We start from the raw sequence: 18,977 nt of genomic DNA, 5'->3' as shown, positions 1-18,977 counted from the left end.
AAAACAAAGTATATATTTCAAGTGTTCCAGGCTTCCTTACCCATTCTGTAGGTGCAATTTGTAGGCCAATCATGTGAAAACTGCAGGTTTCATCATCTGGGGTATCTGATGCTCAGAATATTCTTTTTAGGTTTCTTTTTCCCACAGATTATGGTAGGGTAGGAAAGACCTGTTGCAGGGTCTTCTGGAACTCTGTTCTGCTGTATTATGTAAGATCATAGTGCCAGGGACATGGTAGGCCCTCAGCGAGTCTCATTTTGAATGCAGGTAATGTAAGTTTTGAAGTACCTTTATATTTGGCTGAATGAAAGATGTCCTACTATCCAAGGTGACAGACTGGGAAATTTTCCCCTTTGTCCTCACCAGGAATTGGGAATATCTGCGAGTGAAACAAAGTTCTGGTTCTTCTTACTCTTCTAAGCTTCCATTTTATATGTTTGGGAATTAACCCAGTTTGAAATAGTGTTTCATCTCAGCAAATATTAAAACTTGGTTTCTTGGAAGCCCTTTTGGACATGTATAGTCTGACTTATTTTAATATTTTTAGAAATAGGTACATGTACTGCAGATTTTAATGTTGGCCATGTATATGTATTCTTTTAACTAATAATATGCCTGCAGTCACAGGAAATGTTTTATGGTTATAGTAGAGTTTTTACATATAGCCTATCTGAAATGACCAGTGTGAGAACTGTAGAATTTCTGAGTCGTCAGAATGTTTGGTTGCTGTGGAACAGGCTTTCTCAGTCTCGCTGCTATTGACATTTTGGGCTGGAGAAGTCTTTGTACTGTTCTGTACCCCTTCCTCTGTTGTGACAACCAAAAATATCTTCAGACATTGTAAGATGTCCCCCTGGGGTACAGAATTGCCCCCTGTGGAGAACCACTGGTTGGGAACAGTGGTTCCCACAGGCAGGTGATAGACCAACTACATCAAAATCACATTATTGGGGCACTTCTTACTCATATTGGTTCCTGGGTTTCTCCCCAGACTTCCTGATCAGATCATGTGGAGAGAAACGTGATCTTCCAGACTGAACAGTCAGGTTTAGGAATTTGTTGTATAAGTGGGAGTGGCTGTCGGTTGGCTTAAATTTAAGTGTGTGTTGAACTGCACACAAAGAGATTACAAATTAAAGAGGGTTTTAGAGGTAAAGTATAACATTTCACAATTATGATTTGATTTGTAGCTGTGATTTTTCCCCTTTATTACTATTTGCAGAATTTGAAAATAATCTTATACTAAAGTTCATAATTATTTTACTCCAGGTTTTGCAAGAATACCTCAAGTTGGACTCGGAAGTAAGATTTACCACCAACTTTGAAGTGGAATCAGGTGAGTTGGTAGATAAGTCACAAAGGCTTGTCGAACTCCTGTGTTCATTCCTAGAAGACCTGCCGCTCACAGCAGACTTTTGATTTAGTAAATTTGGATTCTATCTTTCTTCCCCACTGGTGTTTCCTCCTTTGTCGTTCTACTGCTGAGAGGCAGAAATGGGGAAGAGGGGAGACTCCTGTGCAGTTTTTAGTCATTGATTTCTGAATTCAGCATTTTCACTGTTACAGTAAATACTTCAGATATTTTTCTGGCAACTTAATAATAAAAATATTTTTGTTACATACGTCTATTTTCATTCCCTAATAATTGCATTTTAGAACATCTTCTATGTGTTTCTTAAAATGTGATGGGAGGTTGGACCCCAGCCCATGTTCTGAATAAGAGCCTTGTTAACCCTGATGCATTAATATATAATTTGGAATACCAAGTGTATCCTGAAAAATTGAGAGATGGCTGGATGATCTGATTGACTGAGATTTGCTCTCGGTTACTGCTAGGTAGAGACCCAGTTCTGTCCTGTGCCTATCCCAACGTTTTAGTGGATATTTCTCAAACATTTTACTCAGTTGTCAAGTGACATTCTCATTGAACAAAATAACAGTTTAATTCGATTCAAAGAGACTTTTCTACAGGCTGAAATGCTATAATATGCTAAGCTCCTAAATTCAGATAAAAAAGCGGTTTGGGGTTATGTGAGTTTCTTTGATTTTGGTACTTTGTACTTAACCTTCTTTTCAGCCAGATGCTGAAACAAAGAGTTTGGGAATTTTTTATCGCCTGCTTTGTCAGAAGCAGAAACAGATTGCCTAAGGAGTCAGCTCTTCCGGAGAGCTGCATTCTATAAAGGACGGTCAAGGTTATCTGAGCATCTCACCTCTGTAAACCTGTGTGCAGAGCTGAGGGCTTCTTTTCAGACGCCTGCTGGGTAATTGGAGCACTGATTTCAAAGTGGCTTGCTATTTCTGACCTTCCTTGAATTTCAGTAAGAGAAATTGGGGAATGATTATCTCTGAAAATGTTTTTAAAGTACATTAGGACACTTTCCTGTTAGCATTGATTTGACCATTCCCAGAGTCATTCTTTAAAAGAGGTAGGAATCCAAGAAAGATTTTTAGATCTCTGTAATTTTTAGCCATTTGAAGAGCCTAAGTTTTTTTTATTAGCAACACAACTGAAAAACTACCTTTGAGAATGCAGTACTTTGCAACCATCAAAAAATTGCTGAGTGGTGAGGCAAACAGCCTGCAGGGCTGCTCAATGTAGGTAGCTGTAGCTCAGGTACTTTGCGAAGGACGAAAAAATCGGTGCATGTTATTGAGTGCCCTCTGGTTTTCACCTCTATCTTGGAAGTTGTTTTCCAAGATTTCCTTTTTTTTTTTTCTCCTCAGTACCTGTATACTATTGAAATGTGCAACTTCAGTGCACTCCCTGTATGTCTTAAGGTATTTTTAAACACCCTTAAATAAGGATCATCTCCTGGTTGGTACACTTGAATATGACAGTTCTTAGCAGAAGTGTTAAGTTCTAGGGTTACTATGAGGGCCAAGCCTGTTTAGCTTTTATGTTGGAGCAGCTACATCTTGTCTTTTAAATTGAGTTTAATAACCTGAATGCCTGGGCACTTAGATCACTTCTTTTAATGGTGGTAATATCTGATGATGCTGGTACAGTACATCTGTTAGGTGAGGTGGGAGAGTCTTCTCCTATGCATTCATGAACACTGGCTCCACTCGGGCAACAGAGGGGAAGGAGCCATGAATGCAAGAGTTCTCCACACCTGCTGGCGGCGTGACTCTTGGCTTTTCTAAATCAATTCTTCTTTCCTAACTTCTCTCTATTTAAGGACTATCCAAAACAATTCCCTTCCTTCAAAAGAAAACAAAAATCCAAAAAGACAAAAAAAACCCCATAAAGCCGAAACCCACAAAACCTTGTATTTTATATGTAGTCCTATGTGTAGCTTATTGAATGCATCATTCTTGTATTTTTTAATTTATTTATGTTTTGAGTAGTGTTGTTCTAGAATATAAAATTGAACTGAGAAAGTATACTTTTTTCCTTCCCTTAACAATTTTTAAAAATTGCTGTATTCTTTCTAAACACCCAACGAGAAACAGTGATAGTAATTGAAAATGATCTCTGACTAAATTATGTGCTTTAGCTTTAACTTGAAGACATTTGAATAATTTTCTCAAGTATATTTTTCTTTGGATTTTCCCATTCTTGTATAGACAATTAGGTACTCGTAGGTGAGTGAGATATTACTTAAATTTTTCCCTTGTTTCAGTTTGGTTATTGCATTCCAGGCTTCTGCTTTTAATGGGAGAGTAACTGAGGAAATTTTAAAAAGCTCTTCACTTCTTTTTTTTTCTTGAAAATAAAATAAAAAAGAATAACACTAGTCACATTTACTTAAGACTAATAGCTTGCGGGTGTAATACACAAAAATAAAGACATCCTTTTTGTTGTTTTATGGGAAGTCCCAACCATTAGTAAGTGTAAAAAGAGAGAAAAAATATGTATGTCATTGCATTCTCCTAGACTTTTCTTGGTGTTATATGGAGTGGTAGCAAGAAACCTAATAATCATAGTGCCTTACATTGGCCATCCAGATGATAGAATGTCTATAGCAGATTCACAAATCACTTAAGAAATGGAAGCTTGGAGAACATTTTCTCCCTGGCTGACCATCCTGTAGAACTCCCTCTTATCCACTGATGCACCCTACCCCTTTTCTCATTTTTCTTACAAATTATGTCTTCCTTAAAACATGAGAGAACAGCTGTTTATATCCAATAGTTTCCTTTAAACATAGCCCAGTGACAAAGACAGTAGATTAATAACAGGAGTTTGAATATATTAACTCTTAGAAGAAAAAAGCTCAAATGTTGACCTTGAGTAGACTTGTTAGATTCTGTGTGTCAACCTGAGTTAGAGTTTCACAGTGGCACTGAGGGTACAAAAGGGAGGCAACTTTTTCAGATAAATAATAGCTGAAATTTTATATTTTGTTTTTTCTAAACTTTTACTTTATATTAGAGTATAGTTGATTTACAGTGTTGTGTTAGCTTCAGGTGTACAGCAAAGTGATTCAGTTACACATATACATATATCTGTTCTTTTTCAAATTCTCTTCCCATTTAGGTTATTGCAGAATATTGAGTTCCCTGTGTTATACAGTAGGTCCTTGTTGGTTATCTATTTTAAATATGGTAGTGTGTATATGTCAATCCCAAACTCCCAAGGTATCCCTCCCCCGCACCTTTCCCCTTTGCTCACCATAAGTTTGTTTTCTAAGTCTGTGAGTCTGTTTGCATTTTGTAAATAAGTTCATTTGTATCATTTTTAAGATTCTTTCAGATAAATACAAGTGGAAATTTTATTAACTGAAAGTTGACTATAATGTAATATGAAAATATTAAAAATTCAGAGCAGCAAAGGGATGATTGCAGAGTTTTCCTTTTGTCTTTGGCCGTGACTAATTTGACTTGAATTTGGCATGCCTCGGGGTCACTTCAGCATTATTTCATCATGCTTATTTATCATTCAAAGCTTCGTCTTTGTTCTTAAAAACATTTTAACAGACTGTAGAACTGTACTGTGACCCCTGCACATTTGCTAATGCTATCATCACCTTTCTCTTTTCAGTGAGAACAACTTCTTCTCACTGAATTCTTACCTTTATCTTCTTCAGAACCTGAGAGTACAGCTGTCCCCATCAAATAGAGCGTTGCCTCTTCTAAATTCAGTCGGTGGCAAATAGAACACGTGGGAATAGGAATTAAGTTGTCTTTGGAGGAGTGTCTTGTTTCTTAGTACCTGCTCATATGTGGGGGGCCCTGGATTTGTATGGCTATGATTCTTTCTAACGATACCATGTTACCCACTTTCTTGACTGTCCCATAAATTTAAAGTTTGCTGTTAGGAGTAGATTTGAACTTCTAAAGTAAGGAATCAGAAAACAGAGAAGCAATAACATGAACCGTGTTTGAGTGGGTGGAGGGCAGGGTGGGAATTATGCATCGCTCTGCCTCCCCTCCCTGCCTTGAAAACTTGGGTGGGTGGAAGCATTTTTGAACACCTGGCTTCTGGGAGCAGGTCACAGGATGGAATGAGAGGTGAAACTTGGGGAGAGCTAGCACCTGCCAGTTCTTCATGATACACTGATGTGTCTCAAAGGCCTTGGGAAACTCTTAGTGTTGGGGGTTTTGCTTTAAAACCTGAGCTTTGTTTTAATGTTTGTCAATACCTAAGAATATTTTAGATATAAAAGGAACTTGTAAATGTCTTCACTAGTATTTGAGTGGCTTTCGTCAAAATCATGCAAGCAAAATTCGGGTCCTATGGTGGGTGAAGTCTTATGTGTAGGGACGTCCAGTATGCCGTGTTTTGGGGGTTTTGGTACTCCTTCTCCTGGGAGGAGGGCTTTATTGTATCTTTTTGGAAAAGACTTTTTTTTTTTTAGTTGACATGTTTGTTTATTTGTTTATTTTTGGCTGCATTGGGTCTTCGTGTGCACGGGCTTTCTCTAGTTGCAGTGAGTTGGGGCTAGTCTTTGTTGTGGTGCGTGGGCTTCTCATTGCAGTGGCTTCTCTTGTTGCGGAGCATGGGCTCTAGGTGCGTGGGCTTCAGTAGTTGTGGCGCTTGGGCTCAGTAGTTGTGGCTCATGGGCTCTAGGGCGCAGGCTCAGTAGTTGTGGTGCATGGGCCCCAGAGAGCGTTGGCTTCAGTAGTTGTGACGCACGGGCTTAGTTGCTCTGTGGCATGTGGGATCTTCCCGGACCAGGGATCGAACCCATGTCCCCTGCATTGGCAGGCAGATTCTTAACTACTGTGCCACCAGGGAAGTCCCCGGAAATGACTTTTAAGCAAGGCCCTAGGCTTGAGGAAAGCTACTGTTCACATCTGCACAGAACATGCCAGAGTTTCTAGTGAGTCTCTGAGAGGTGTGGGTGTACAGCCCTTCCAGATAACATCAGCCTTTTCAGAGCAGGGGATGTTTCTCAAACCATTGTTTGTTTCTGCACATGGCTAGCTCTGTGTTCTTCTTGTAATGGTTTCCTTAATGAAAATGGACTGATCAGTGCTCTGGAGGAGTCTTCAGTGCTAAATAATGAATGGTTGCTCAAGAACTAATAGACTTTGATTTTTTTTTTCAAGGAGTCATTAAAAAAAAAAGTCTAACTCAGTTCAGTAACTGACCCCTTTCTGCTACTGACGTTTTTTACCCCCAGTCAATTGGAAAATAAATGGTTTGAGAAATTGTCTAGGTAACATTTGATGGGTATAGGGACCTCTGGGCATGTTCTAACCATAAAGCTTTTGTAGTTACAAGCAGTTGGACATTCTACTGCTATTGCTGCTTGTTTCTTCCCTGGATCTATTAGTGGGAAAGTTAATTCAATTAAGTATATAACTGTTTAACTCCAGTTATTTACAGAGCTTTTTGCTTAGCGTTGACAGGGATGGAAATATAACAAAGAAATGCCCCTTATTTTTCTAAGGGGGGAAATAAGACATGATTAAAAATTGTCATACTAAGTGATCAAATGTAATTAGGCCTTTAGTGGAAGTACAAGTAAAATGTATTGAGGTGTCTGTAGAGGGGGAATTAAATCCATGGAGGTGGCATCATTGGAACTGGGCACTGAAAGACCCATCCATCCATCCATCCATCCACTAAAAGAGTAACATTTGTTTCTTCAAACAACCAAAGTAATTCATATTTATTGTGTAAAATGTGGATGTTCCTAAAGGGCATAGACGTCAAAGTAAAAATTACCAAATTCCTACAAGATCACCCAGTCTCTACCACCCAGGGATAACTACCCCTACAACCATTTTCACTTTTTATTTGTGAGGTTTTTCAAACATGCACAAAAATAGAATAGCACAGCGATCCCCCATGTTCCCATCAGTCTAGCTTCAACAGGTACAGACATCTTGCCTTTCTTGTTCCATCTATCTTCTTCCTTTTTGATTGTTTAAAAAAATTTTTTTTTGAGTTTTAAAGCACAGCCCAGATATTATACCATTTAACCAAAATACTTCAGTAAGAATTTTAAACAGATAATGACTTAAAAAATAGTCACAATGTCATTACCCTTAATGAAATTAATAATTATTTAATATCATTTACTTCTAGTTTGTCCTGGTGTCCATGTTCACTTCCTTTGTCTCAAAATTGTCGTTTTACAGTTTGTTGGAATCAGGATCCAAGCCTGATGAACGCATTGCGTTTGTCTCTTTCAAGACTTTCTTAATCTGTAACATTTTCCCTTCTCTCCTTTTTTTCATGTAATTTATTGTAGGAGAAATTGGGTCATTTGCTTTTCAGGATTGCTAATATTATAATAGTTTTCTTTCATTTTTGTCCTTCTACGTGACCATGTATATGTTTTAAAAGCAAAATTGGGATCATACTTTGCATGCTGTTTTATAAGATATTTTTAACACAATGATATAAGGAGGACAGTTTGTTATTATTTAGTCTTCTATGATTAGTTTTTCTTTTCTGTTAAATCTTATGGCATTATAGTAACTAAAGATGAGAAGGATGCGTTTGACTGTATTTAAAGTAAATCTTACATTGATTATATGTAGTATTACAACAACGAATTGGTTATTTTTCCCCTCTCTCCCTCCCTCCTTCCCTCCCCCTGCCCCATTCCTCCCTCCCTCCCTCGCTTCCTTCCTTTCTTCCTTCTTTCCTTCCTTTCTTCCTTCTTCACTCTAGGACTTCTTACAGATAGACATAGTATTGGCAATGCAGTTGCCTGAATCAAGAGCCATTTTATTTTCCCTGAAGAATGGAGATATGGATGGGTGTATAAACGAGAGCCTGGCTGATGGTTCACTCCTCGCTGAGGAGGTAAATGGTGCCCACGCAAGGCCCTGATTTTTCTGGAGAGTCCCTGCAAGAAGGGAACCCTGCTTGTTATTGTTGCTGTAAGCTGACCTTTACTAAAAAGTTAAGTTTGCATTCTCCCATACACATTGACCACTGGTGGGAAAGGATTCTTAGTGGTTAAAGGGAGCGTTCACTGTTTTAATTTAGTAATGTTAACATAATCTTGACGATTCTATATTAGGTCCTCTTTCAGTTTTTAGCCTGGAAAAAAGAATATGTGTGCAAGCTCCCGCCAATAATAATTTGTTATACCTGCTTGAAGCTTCATGTGGCCATTTAAGTCGACAGTCTTCTGTTCTTCATCAGATAAAACCCCAGCTTCATTTGTGATGTTCCGCTTGCTCCTGGTAGTTTGTCTTCTTTTACATTTGATTAGATTTGAATTCAGCAGTGGTTGCAAGGATATCTGTATTTCGCCTGATTCTGTAATCCTGTCATTTAACAACCCAGTAACATCCTTGTAAGATGTTTTTTATTAATTAATTTTTTAATAAAAGTAATAAATGAGTTTATAAGATTTACTCCCTGTCTCCTCTTGCTGGTTCCCCTGTTCTCCAGAGGCAAACACTTCGTTGATTTGGTATTTATAATATAAACGTATTGTATTTTGTGTTGAAAATTTCACGTAATTGGTGGTGTATTGAATATCACTAACTATTTTTTTGTCATTCAGGAACATGGTTTGGAGTTCTGTCCATGCTAGTTGATATAAATCTAGTTCATCCTTTTTAACTGCTGCCTAATGTCATGCAGACTAGTCATGGGAATATACCATAGTTTTCCTGCCATTTTCCTATTGGTGATCTTCTAGGTTGTTTCCGATAGCTTCCGATTACAAAGAAGGCTGCAAAGAATAACCTTGTCCTTTGTTCTGTGTACGTGGGCATATGTTTCTCTAGGCAGTTGTCAGGTCATGGGATATTGTAATAGATACTCCCAAATTGTTTTACCAGAGTGACTCCCATCAACAGAGAGACTTTAATCTTTAATTCCACATATTTATCTAGAGAAATGGGATGGAGCTGGGCTAATTTTGAAGAACTGACTTATTGACAAATAAGTAGACCTCATTAACTTCTAATATTTGGCTATGAAGTGTTTTTTTCTTTTTTAAGGCTAGTTTTATTTATTGGACTCTATTTTGCTACCAGATGTGAATTTATTTATACGTATGGAATTCTGCAATTAAATAATGACAGGTACATTGTCGTAATTGCTATTGAGCTTTTGTATAGAAATACAGCTTGTTTTAGTATCTGTGCATTGGAGGTAAAGCTGGGTGTGAGGCTGTCTTCTGTGCTTCTGAGGATGGAAGCCCCCTTCAGTTAATTGCTCACCTCTGTTCTAACGGCTAAGGAACATGCTGAATGTTCAGTGTAACACCTCCCTCATTAGGGACACTGCAGGCAGAGGGAATACATAATTAAATGAGAGCCACTGCTGTCACAGGAAGACATACCATGCTTTGTCCTTTGGGTTTCCCTTAAAGGACTTCTTAGAGGGCACTCTTCAAAGTAAAGGATGGTCTATACCCCTTTGCTTTCCTTTGTCTAGCATGACAGGGAAGACAGATACAGTTCCTTATTCCTTTGCTCTCTTAAGAAAAGAATATAACCATTATTTTATCGGTTGATTATGTTCAGGAGCTTGGATTTTTGAAGTCAGTCTTAATATTATGCCCCTTCTTTCTCCACAGTAGTTATCGTGTTTTTTTTTTTTTTTTTTAAATTTTTTGGCTGCATTGGGTCTTCGTTGCTGCGCGCAGGCTTCCTCTAGTTGCGGCGAGCGGGGGCTACTCTTCGTTGCGGTGCGCGGGCTTCTCGTTGCGGTGGCTTCTCTTGCTGCAGAGCACGGGCTCCAGGCACGCGGGCTTCAGTAGTTGCGGCACCCAGTCTCAGTAGTTGTGGCACGTGGGCCCTAGAGCACACAGGCTTCAGTGATTGCAGTGTGTGGGCTCAGTAGTTGTGGCTTGCAGGATCTAGAGTGCAGGCTCAGTAGTTGTGGCGCACGGGCTTAGCTGCTCTGCGGCAGGTGGGATCTTCCTGGACCAGGGATTGAACCTGTATCCACTGCATTGGCAGGCGGATTCTTAATTACTGTGCCACCAGGGAAATGCTCGTGCATTTTCTTTTTAATATCTAAAATCCTCTACCTGGAGGCCTCATCAGGATGCTGAGCCTTGCTGTTTTCATCTGTCAGTGGGCTCCCAAGCCACGTACCTTGCAGGGTTGTAAGGTGTTCATTGCCTGTGTGGTGCCTACCAGGAAACGAGCTGTCCAAGTCATGTGGACCACCCTTCCCCTGTAACAGATGAGGAAACCGAGGTTCAGAGGGTGAAGTGACATGTATTCTCCACTTTTGGTTTATCTTAATGACTAAAATAGATCCCTGCCACACATTACGTCCCATTGCATCTCTGCTTCTTGAGAAAGCACAGTGGTAGCTTCTGTGCGCATCTTTCTCCTTGCCTGGCATTTCCTTTTCTTCTCTCTACCTGTCAGTCACCTTTCCCTCCTTTGAAACATGTTCAAGTTCCTTTCCTCAGGGAGGCTGTTCTGGCTAATCTGGCAGATGGATGTTATTTCATATCCTCATCCCCTCAGATGTGTCATTTCACTGTGGACATTTGAACTCATTTGTATGTTTCTTGGAAAACTCTTCTCTGTCCCCATATTATTTAGAAAGGACCTATACCATAAAATGCTGGTTATTTAGGGGGAAAGAACTACTTTAGAAGAAAACCATATTTGTTAGCAACGCAATGTTATTTCTGTGTTTTGAAAGGGAAAATTTCAGTGGACAGAGCTAAGCTCTTAATGTGCACTGTACCATGCTTTGTTAGCATGTTCACTGCTACTCACCTCTGTTCTGCCTTTTACACAGTCACCTTTCAACCCAGTAGGTTCGAACTAAGGATTGTGTTAAATAAACGAGAACAAAATTCTCCACTGATCATTCATGTATCTTTGCCTGTGGATGAGTTTGCCTGTGACTTTCCCCCAGTGTTCCCCTCTTTTTTCTGTGCTGTGAAAAGTGGTAAACAAAACAAAAATATCACGTAGCAATATGCACTCCTAAAGATAGCTTGCAGAAGAAGTTATATGTGGACTAACCAGTACATAGAAGATCACATGAAAGCCAAGTTAGAGACGTTTATAATCTTAAACATGAACAAATGCACAATTCAGTGAATGTTTCACTGTACAGAGTACACATTTCAATTTCACTTCAACATGCAGTTGGATGAATCATTTTCTCATTCACTTGAGAGCTGCTTATATGTGGCACCAGTTTGTAAGCAAATATCATTTTGTGTTTGTGTTAGGCCGCTGTGGAATAGGGTAGTAATGTGGGGACCAAATGCGTGTGTTGATGTGTATGTCTGTGTAAAAAGACAGCAGGGTCTTAGTTTATATTTGGGGTGTGAAGGAAAAGAAGTCTGATAGATCTGGAAGGAGCCTTAACTGTCGTCTGTACATTTTGTAGATGAAAAATAGGTATTCACAGAGATCACTGTTTGCCCCAGGTTATATTGCTTTATGGTGTTGGTACTTGGGCTTAGAGCTCTGGGCTGGTGGAAATGGGATGGCACTATTAATGCTTTTGCGACACATTCAGTGGTATTTCTTTACCCATTCAGGGACCTCAGAATATTTCCTAAGTCATTTGTCTTTTGTACTTTGAATATGTTTTTAATTAATTTTTATTGGAGTGTAGTTGCTTTACAATGTTGTGTTAGTTTCTACTGTACAGCAAAGTGAATCAGCTGTACGTATACATATATCCCCTCTTTTGTTTGGATTTCCTTCCCATTCAGGTCACCACAGAGCACTGAGTAGAGTTCCCTGAGCTATACAGTAGGTTCCATTAGTTATCTATTTTATACATAGTATCAATAGTGTATATATGTCAACCCCAATCTCCTAATTCATCCCACCTCCCCCTTCCCCCCTTGGTGTCCATACATTGGTTCTCTACATCTGTGTCTATTTCTGCTTTGCAAATAAGTTCATCTATACTATTTTTCTAGATTCCACATATATCCGTTAATATATGATACTTGTTTTTCTCCTTCTGACTTAGCTTCACTTTGTATGACAATCTCTAGGTCCATCCACGTCTCTACAAATGACCCAATATTGTTCCTTTTTATGGCTGAGTTATATTCCGTTGTATATATCACATCTTCTTTATCCATTCATCTGTCAATGGATATTTAGGTTGTTTCTATGCCTTGGCCATTGTAAATAGTGCTGCTATGAACATAGGGGTGCATATATCTTTTCAAATTGTAGTTTTGTCTGGATATATGCCCAGGAAGGGGATTGCTGAATCATATAGCAACTCTACTTTTAGTTTTTTGAGGAACCTCCATACTGTTTTCCATAGTGGCCGTACCAACTTACATTCTTACCAGCAGTGTAAGAGGGTTCCCTTTTTTCCACACCCTCTCCACCATTTGTTGTTTGTAGACTTTTTAATGATGGCCATTCTGACTGTTGTGAGGTGGTACCTCATTGTGGTTTTGATTTGCATTTCTCTAATAGCTAGTGATGTTGAGCATCTTTTCATGTGCCTGTTAGCCATCTGTATGTCTTCTTTGGAGAAATGTCTATTTAGGTCTTCTGCTCTTTGGACATTCTTAAGCATGCTGCCCACAAGTTTTTTTTCCTGAAGAGACATCATAGAAAACCAAAACTTTGTCTAAACTGGAGTTTTAGCATTTTATTCTATTGTTAAATAAGTGATTTTTCTTTGAAAAGCATTTTAATGGCCTTTGTGGAAAAAGTTTTTGAAAACCCAAGGCAGTTGCACAATGTCACCTTTTCAAGTGTTGACGTTAAGTTAATTATGCCTAACTTCTACCATAAGGACTTCATCTTACTTGTCTTTATAGTCCCTACAGCTCTAGCACAGAGCAAAATGTTTAGGAAGTGAGGTTGGAGGGTCGTTTATCTAAAATACTTCTATGTTTCTGCCCAAATCCTCAGTGAGAAGTACTTCACCCATCTCTGCCCCTTCTCTCTTCCATGTCGTTGTGAACTAAGGATCACAGGAAACCCCTAGAAGAATTATTTGGCTATTTGAAATACAAAATTTCATGCTAATCAAAAATTGGATCACTGGACCAGAACATAATAATTTTGGCTCTCATTTGTTAAACTCTTACCATGTGGCAAATGTTCTCCATATTCTTTGAGAATAGAGCTGACTTGGCATGGCCTCTGTCTTTAAGTACCTAAAACCTAGCCTTTGAGGCAGGTGTGTGTTTAGGTGCAATAATGGAAGTATATTAGAAGTGTTGAAGCAATACACATACCCTTGGTGTTTCTCGTTAGCAGTATGTGGAAGGATATGAATACCATGAACGATGGAAGTAATTAGGTTTTTTAAAATTAAATCTTATGTTTTGAATAGCTAATATATAACCATAGAGTAAAATCCAAAAGGTTATGCAGTGAAACTAAACTGTGTAGATTTTATTCGAATCTCACAGTTTTTCTGCTGATGCCCTTTTTCTCTGCAAGGATTCAATCCAGAAATGTCAGATTACATTTAGTATATATACTTTTTAAAATTTATTTTTACACAAATTGTAGCATACTGTACTGTGCTTTTCACTCTTTCATTCCAGTTTGTGATTGTACTTTATTATACAGTCTCTTAATAGTGGACTTTATGTTGTTTCTGATCTTTTGATATTATTAACAGTGCCTCTATGGCTTGTCCTTGAACTTTTAAGTGTGCAGGTTTATATAGAGGAGTTTCTGGGTTAAAGAATATGTATCCTAAAACTGGTGTAGCCACTGTGGAAAACAGTATGGAGGTTCCTCAAAAAGTTGAAAATAGAACTGGCATATGATCCAGCAATTCCAGTTAGGGGTATCTATCCGAAGAAAGCAAAAACACTAATTTGAAAAGATATGTATGCCCCCCTGTGTTCATTGCAACATTATTTTCATTAGCTAAGATATGGAAATAACCAAAGTGTCTATCCATAGATGAATGGATAAAGAAAATATGGTATAGATATACAACGGACTATTTGCCATAAAAAAGATGAAATGCTGCCACTTTCCCTAACATGGATGGACCTGGAGGGCATTGTGCTAAGTGAAATAATTCAGACAGAGGAAGACAAGTACCCCATGATTTCATTTATATGTGGAATCTAAAAAACAAAACAAACAGAAAAACCAAAACAAAGTCCAGACTCATAGATACAGAGAACAGATTGGTAGTTGCCAGAGGGGAGGGGATTTGGGTTGGGTAAATTGGGTGAAGGGGATCAAGAGGTACAAACTTCTATGTATAAAATAAGTCAGGGGGATGTAATGTACAGCATGGGGATGCAGTCAGTAATATCGTATTAACTTTGTATAGTGACAGATGGTAACTAAACCCATTTTGGGGATCATCTCACAATATATACAAGTGTCGAACGACTATATTGTACATATGCAACTAATATAATATTGTATGTCAAATATATGCTTCAATTAAAAGAAAAAAGAGGCAAAAGCCATTCGGCTAAAAAGGGGCTCTGCCAAGAATAGAAAAAAAAAAAAAAGCATGACCATCTGCCATACATTTATGCTCTTCTGGTATGGTAGTTGTTTCTCCCACTAAAAAACCCCACACCAAAATATGTATCTTCACATCTTTGATAAGTATTGTTAAACTGTCCTCCACAGACATTGTACAGATTTACACTGCCACCAGCAATGTACGCCTTTCTCTTCCCACTTGCCAGTAGTGTGTGAATAAACCTTGTCCGTTTCATAGCTGAAGAAAGGAATCTTCTTGTGGCTTTCCTGTGCGTTTCTCTCGTAAATGAGGTTGCACATACTGTTGGGTGTTTAAGAGCGGTTTTTCTTTCTGTGAATGGACTCTTGTGATCTTTTTGCCCATTTATCTAATGAGATAAGAGGTTAGCACTTTGTGATAGGAGCTGCTGATTTCTTTTCCTGGGTTCATATTTTGTCATTTATGGTAACTTTTGCCATGTGTAATTTGTTACTTTTGGATAATCAAATTTATTCATCTTCTATTTTATGGGTTTTGGATTTTATGTCCTACTTAGAAGGGTTTTACACTCTCAAAGAGGATGAACGATATCTCCTGGTTTCTTTTAATATTGGGTGGGCCAAAAAGTGCCTTCGGGTTTTTAAGTAAAAGTAAAAGGCATGTTTTTCATTTTCACCAAGAACTTTATTGAACCATGTATTCACCCTTTGTTCCACTACCTTCTGACATTTTTCAGGCAACTTCATAATTCCATCTTCCCAAAACTTTTTATATTTCTGAGCAAAGAACTGTTCTAGGTGCCTTTTACAGTCTTCCAGGGAACTGAAATTTTTTCCATTAAGAGGATTTTGTAAAGACCTAAATAAATGGAAACCCGAAGGTGCAATGTCTGGTGAGTGTGGCGGATGAATCAGAACTTCCCAGCCAAGCTGTAATAGTTTTTGCCTGGTCATCAAAGAAACATGGCCGCCTTGCGTTATCCTGATGGAAGATTTTGCGTTTTCTGTTGACTAATTCTGGACGCTTTTCGTCGAGCGCTGCTTTCAGTGGGTGTAATTGGGAGCAGTACTTATCGGAATTAATCATATGGTTTTCCGGAAGGAGCTCATATAATAGAGGACTCCCTTCCAATCCCACCATATACACAACATCACCTTCCTTGGATGAAGACCAGCCTTTCGTGTGGTTGGTGGTGGTTCATTTCACTTGCCCCACGATCTCTTCCTTTCCATATTATTGTACAGTATCCACTTTCATCGGCCATCACAATTTGTTTTAAAAACAGAATGTTTTCATTATGTTTCAGTGGAGAATCGTATGTGGAAATACGGTCAAGAAGGTTTTTTTCGCTTAACTTATGTACAACCCAAACATCAAAGCGATTAACACAACCAAGCTGATGCAAATGATTTTCCATGCTTGATGTGGATATTTCGAGTATGTTGGCTATCTCCCGCGTGGTATAACATTGATTGTTCTCAATTAATGTCTCGATTTGATGGCTATCAACTTCAACTTGTCTACCTGACCGTGGAGCATTCCCCAGCAAGAAATCTCCAGCACGAAACTTTGCAAACCACTTTTGACATGTTCGATCAGTCATAGCACCTTCTCCATACATGCACAAATCTTTTTTTGTGTTTCGGTTGCGTTTTTACCTTTTTTGAAATAATAAAGCATAATATGCCAGAAATGTTGCTTTTTTCCTTACATCTTCAATATTAAAATGACTACACAAAAATTCACCAATTTGGTAAGTCTTTCCTTTTTTTTTTTTTTTTTGTGGTACGTGGGCCTCTCACCATTGTGGCCTCTCCCGTTGCGGAGCACAGGCTCCGGACGCGCAGGCTCAGTGGCCATGGCTCACGGGCCCAGCCGCTCTGCTGCATGTGGGATCCTCCCGGACCAGGGCACGAACCCGTGTCCCCTGCATCGGCAGGCAGACTCTCAACCACTGCGCCACCAGAGAAACCCCCTTTTTTTTTTCTTTTGGCTGCATTGGGTTTTCATTGCTGCAAGCAGGCTTTCTCGAGTTGCCGCGAGCGGGGGCTACTCTTCGTTGTGGTGCTCAGGCTTCTCATTGTGGTGGCTTCTCTTGTTGCAGAGCATGGGCTCTAGGCACCGGCTTCAGTAGTTGCAGCACGTGGTCTCAGTAGCTGTGGCACGTGGGCTCTAGGGCACGTGGGCTTCAGTAGTTGTGGCACGCGGGCTGAGTAGTTGTGGTGCATAGGCTTAGTTGCTCTGCAGCACGTGGGATCTTCCCCGACCAGGGATCGAACCCGTGTCCCCTGCATTGTCAGGCGGATTCTTAACCACTGTGTCTCTAGGGAAGTCCCAGGTCTTTTTTTTAAATGCATGCTGATAGGACAGCTGTCACATACAATCTAACAAAATTGTTTCGAATGAAGTTAAAGACAGCTAAGTGCTACTAGAGCCATCTTACGGAAAAAACCCGAACGAACCTTTTGGCCCACCTAGTACTTTTGTAGTTTCTTTTTTTTTTTTGAATGTTTAAATTGTTTGATCAGTTTGTAATTTGTTGTTGTTGTGAGTTGATATCCCATTTTCTTTTCCATATGGCTGTACAGTTGTGCCTGTACCATTTATTGAGGAATTTATCTTTTCTGCACTGATTTTGAGTGTTACGTTTTATCCTATATCAAACTCTTTGAAGTATTTTTAGAATTTTTATTTTATCCTTGCTTTGATGGTCTATTCATGGACCAGTTTCACACTTTTAAATTGTTGTATATTTATAACACATCTTACTATCTGGCAAGTATTAAAGCTAGTTTCCTTTATTACTCTTCTTTTTCATAATTACTATTCTTATTTATTTTCCCATATGAACTTTAGACTCAGATTCTGAACTTTCATTCGTGATAAATTGGCACATTCATTTAGATTTTTTTAAAAGCATTGATCCTCTAGGAATTTGTTTGGTATAGCTCAAATATTTCTCAACTCCTGCATTTTTTCAGTTGAGGTGTAACTGACCTATAACATTGTATTAATTTCAGGTGTACAACATACTGATTGGACATTTACATACATTGCACAATGATCACCACAATGTGTGTTGTTAATACCCGTCACCATACATATGGATAGTTACAAACTTCTTTTCTCTTGTGATGAGAACTTTTAAGATCTACTCTCCTAGCAACTTTCAGATGTGCAATGCAGTATTATTAACTGTAGTTGCCATGCTGTACATTACATCCCCCTGACCTATTTCTTTTATAAATGGAAGTTTTCACCTTCTGACCACCTTTACCTATATCACCCACCCCTTACCCTCTGCCTTTGGCAACCACCAATCTGTTCTCTGTCTATGAGCTTGGTTTGTTTGTTTTGTTTTTGTCTTAGATTCCACATATAAGTGAGATCATGTGTTATTTTTCTTTCTTTGTGACTTATTTCACTTAGCATAATGCCCTCGAGGTACATCCATATTGTTGCAAATGGCAATATTTTATTTTTATGGCTGCTATATATTCTGTCTCTCTCTGTATATATATGTATACACACACACACACACACACACACACACACACACACACACACATATTCTAAATCTTCTTTATCCATTCATGTACTGATGGGCAGTTTGGTTGCTTCCATATCTTGGCTATTGTAAATAATGTTGCAGTGAACATAGAGGTATATATATCTTTTTGAACTAGTGTTTTTATTTTCTTCAAGTAAATACCCAGATGTGGAATTGCTGGATCATATGGTAGTTCTATTTTCAGTTTTTTTGAGGAACCTCCATACTGTTTTTCCATAGTGACTGCACCAATTTACAGTCCCACCAACAGTGCACAATGGTTCCCTTTTCTCCACATTCTCACCAACACTTGTTATTTGTCTTTTTGTTGATAGCCATTCTAACAGGTGTGAGGTGATAACTCGTTGTGGTTTTGATTTTCATTTCTGTGATGATTAGTGATGTTTCGTATTTTTTCATGTGTCTGTTGGCCATCTGTATGTCTTCTTTGGGAAAGTGTCTATTCAGATCCTCTGCCCACTTTTTAATCATGTTGTCTGTTTTTTTCATGTTGAGTTGTATGAGTTCTTTGTATATTTTGGATATTAGCCCCTTATCGGATATATTCTTTGCAAATATCCTCTCCCATTCAGTAGGGTGCCGTTTTGTTTTGTTGATAGTTTCCTTTACTGTGCAGAAGCTTGTTAGTTT

The 18,977-nt window shown here is 38.7% G+C and overlaps 1 protein-coding gene across 33 annotated transcripts in view; it reads left to right on the top strand.

The window, feature by feature from the left end:
• SIPA1L1 (signal induced proliferation associated 1 like 1) overlaps positions 1 to 18,977 on the top strand; it is a 500,369-nt gene that overhangs the window by 202,247 nt on the left and 279,145 nt on the right. For 25 of the 33 annotated variants that reach the window (XM_067731629.1, XM_067731561.1, XM_067731587.1 and 22 more), the window contains one exon: positions 1,270 to 1,336. The gene's annotated coding sequence lies outside the window, so the exon portion shown is untranslated. Of the gene's footprint in view, positions 1 to 1,269; positions 1,337 to 8,074; positions 8,210 to 8,265; positions 8,287 to 18,977 lie in introns of those variants that run through there. The other 8 variants (XM_067731614.1, XM_067731605.1, XM_067731531.1 and 5 more) reach the window with 3 other exon arrangements.

This window comes from Pseudorca crassidens, chromosome 1 (genome assembly GCF_039906515.1).
Source record: "Pseudorca crassidens isolate mPseCra1 chromosome 1, mPseCra1.hap1, whole genome shotgun sequence".
Classification (NCBI taxonomy): Eukaryota; Metazoa; Chordata; class Mammalia; order Artiodactyla; family Delphinidae; genus Pseudorca; species Pseudorca crassidens.
Note: the sequence above shows the minus strand (reverse complement) of the source record. Positions and strands in the feature narration are given on the sequence as shown.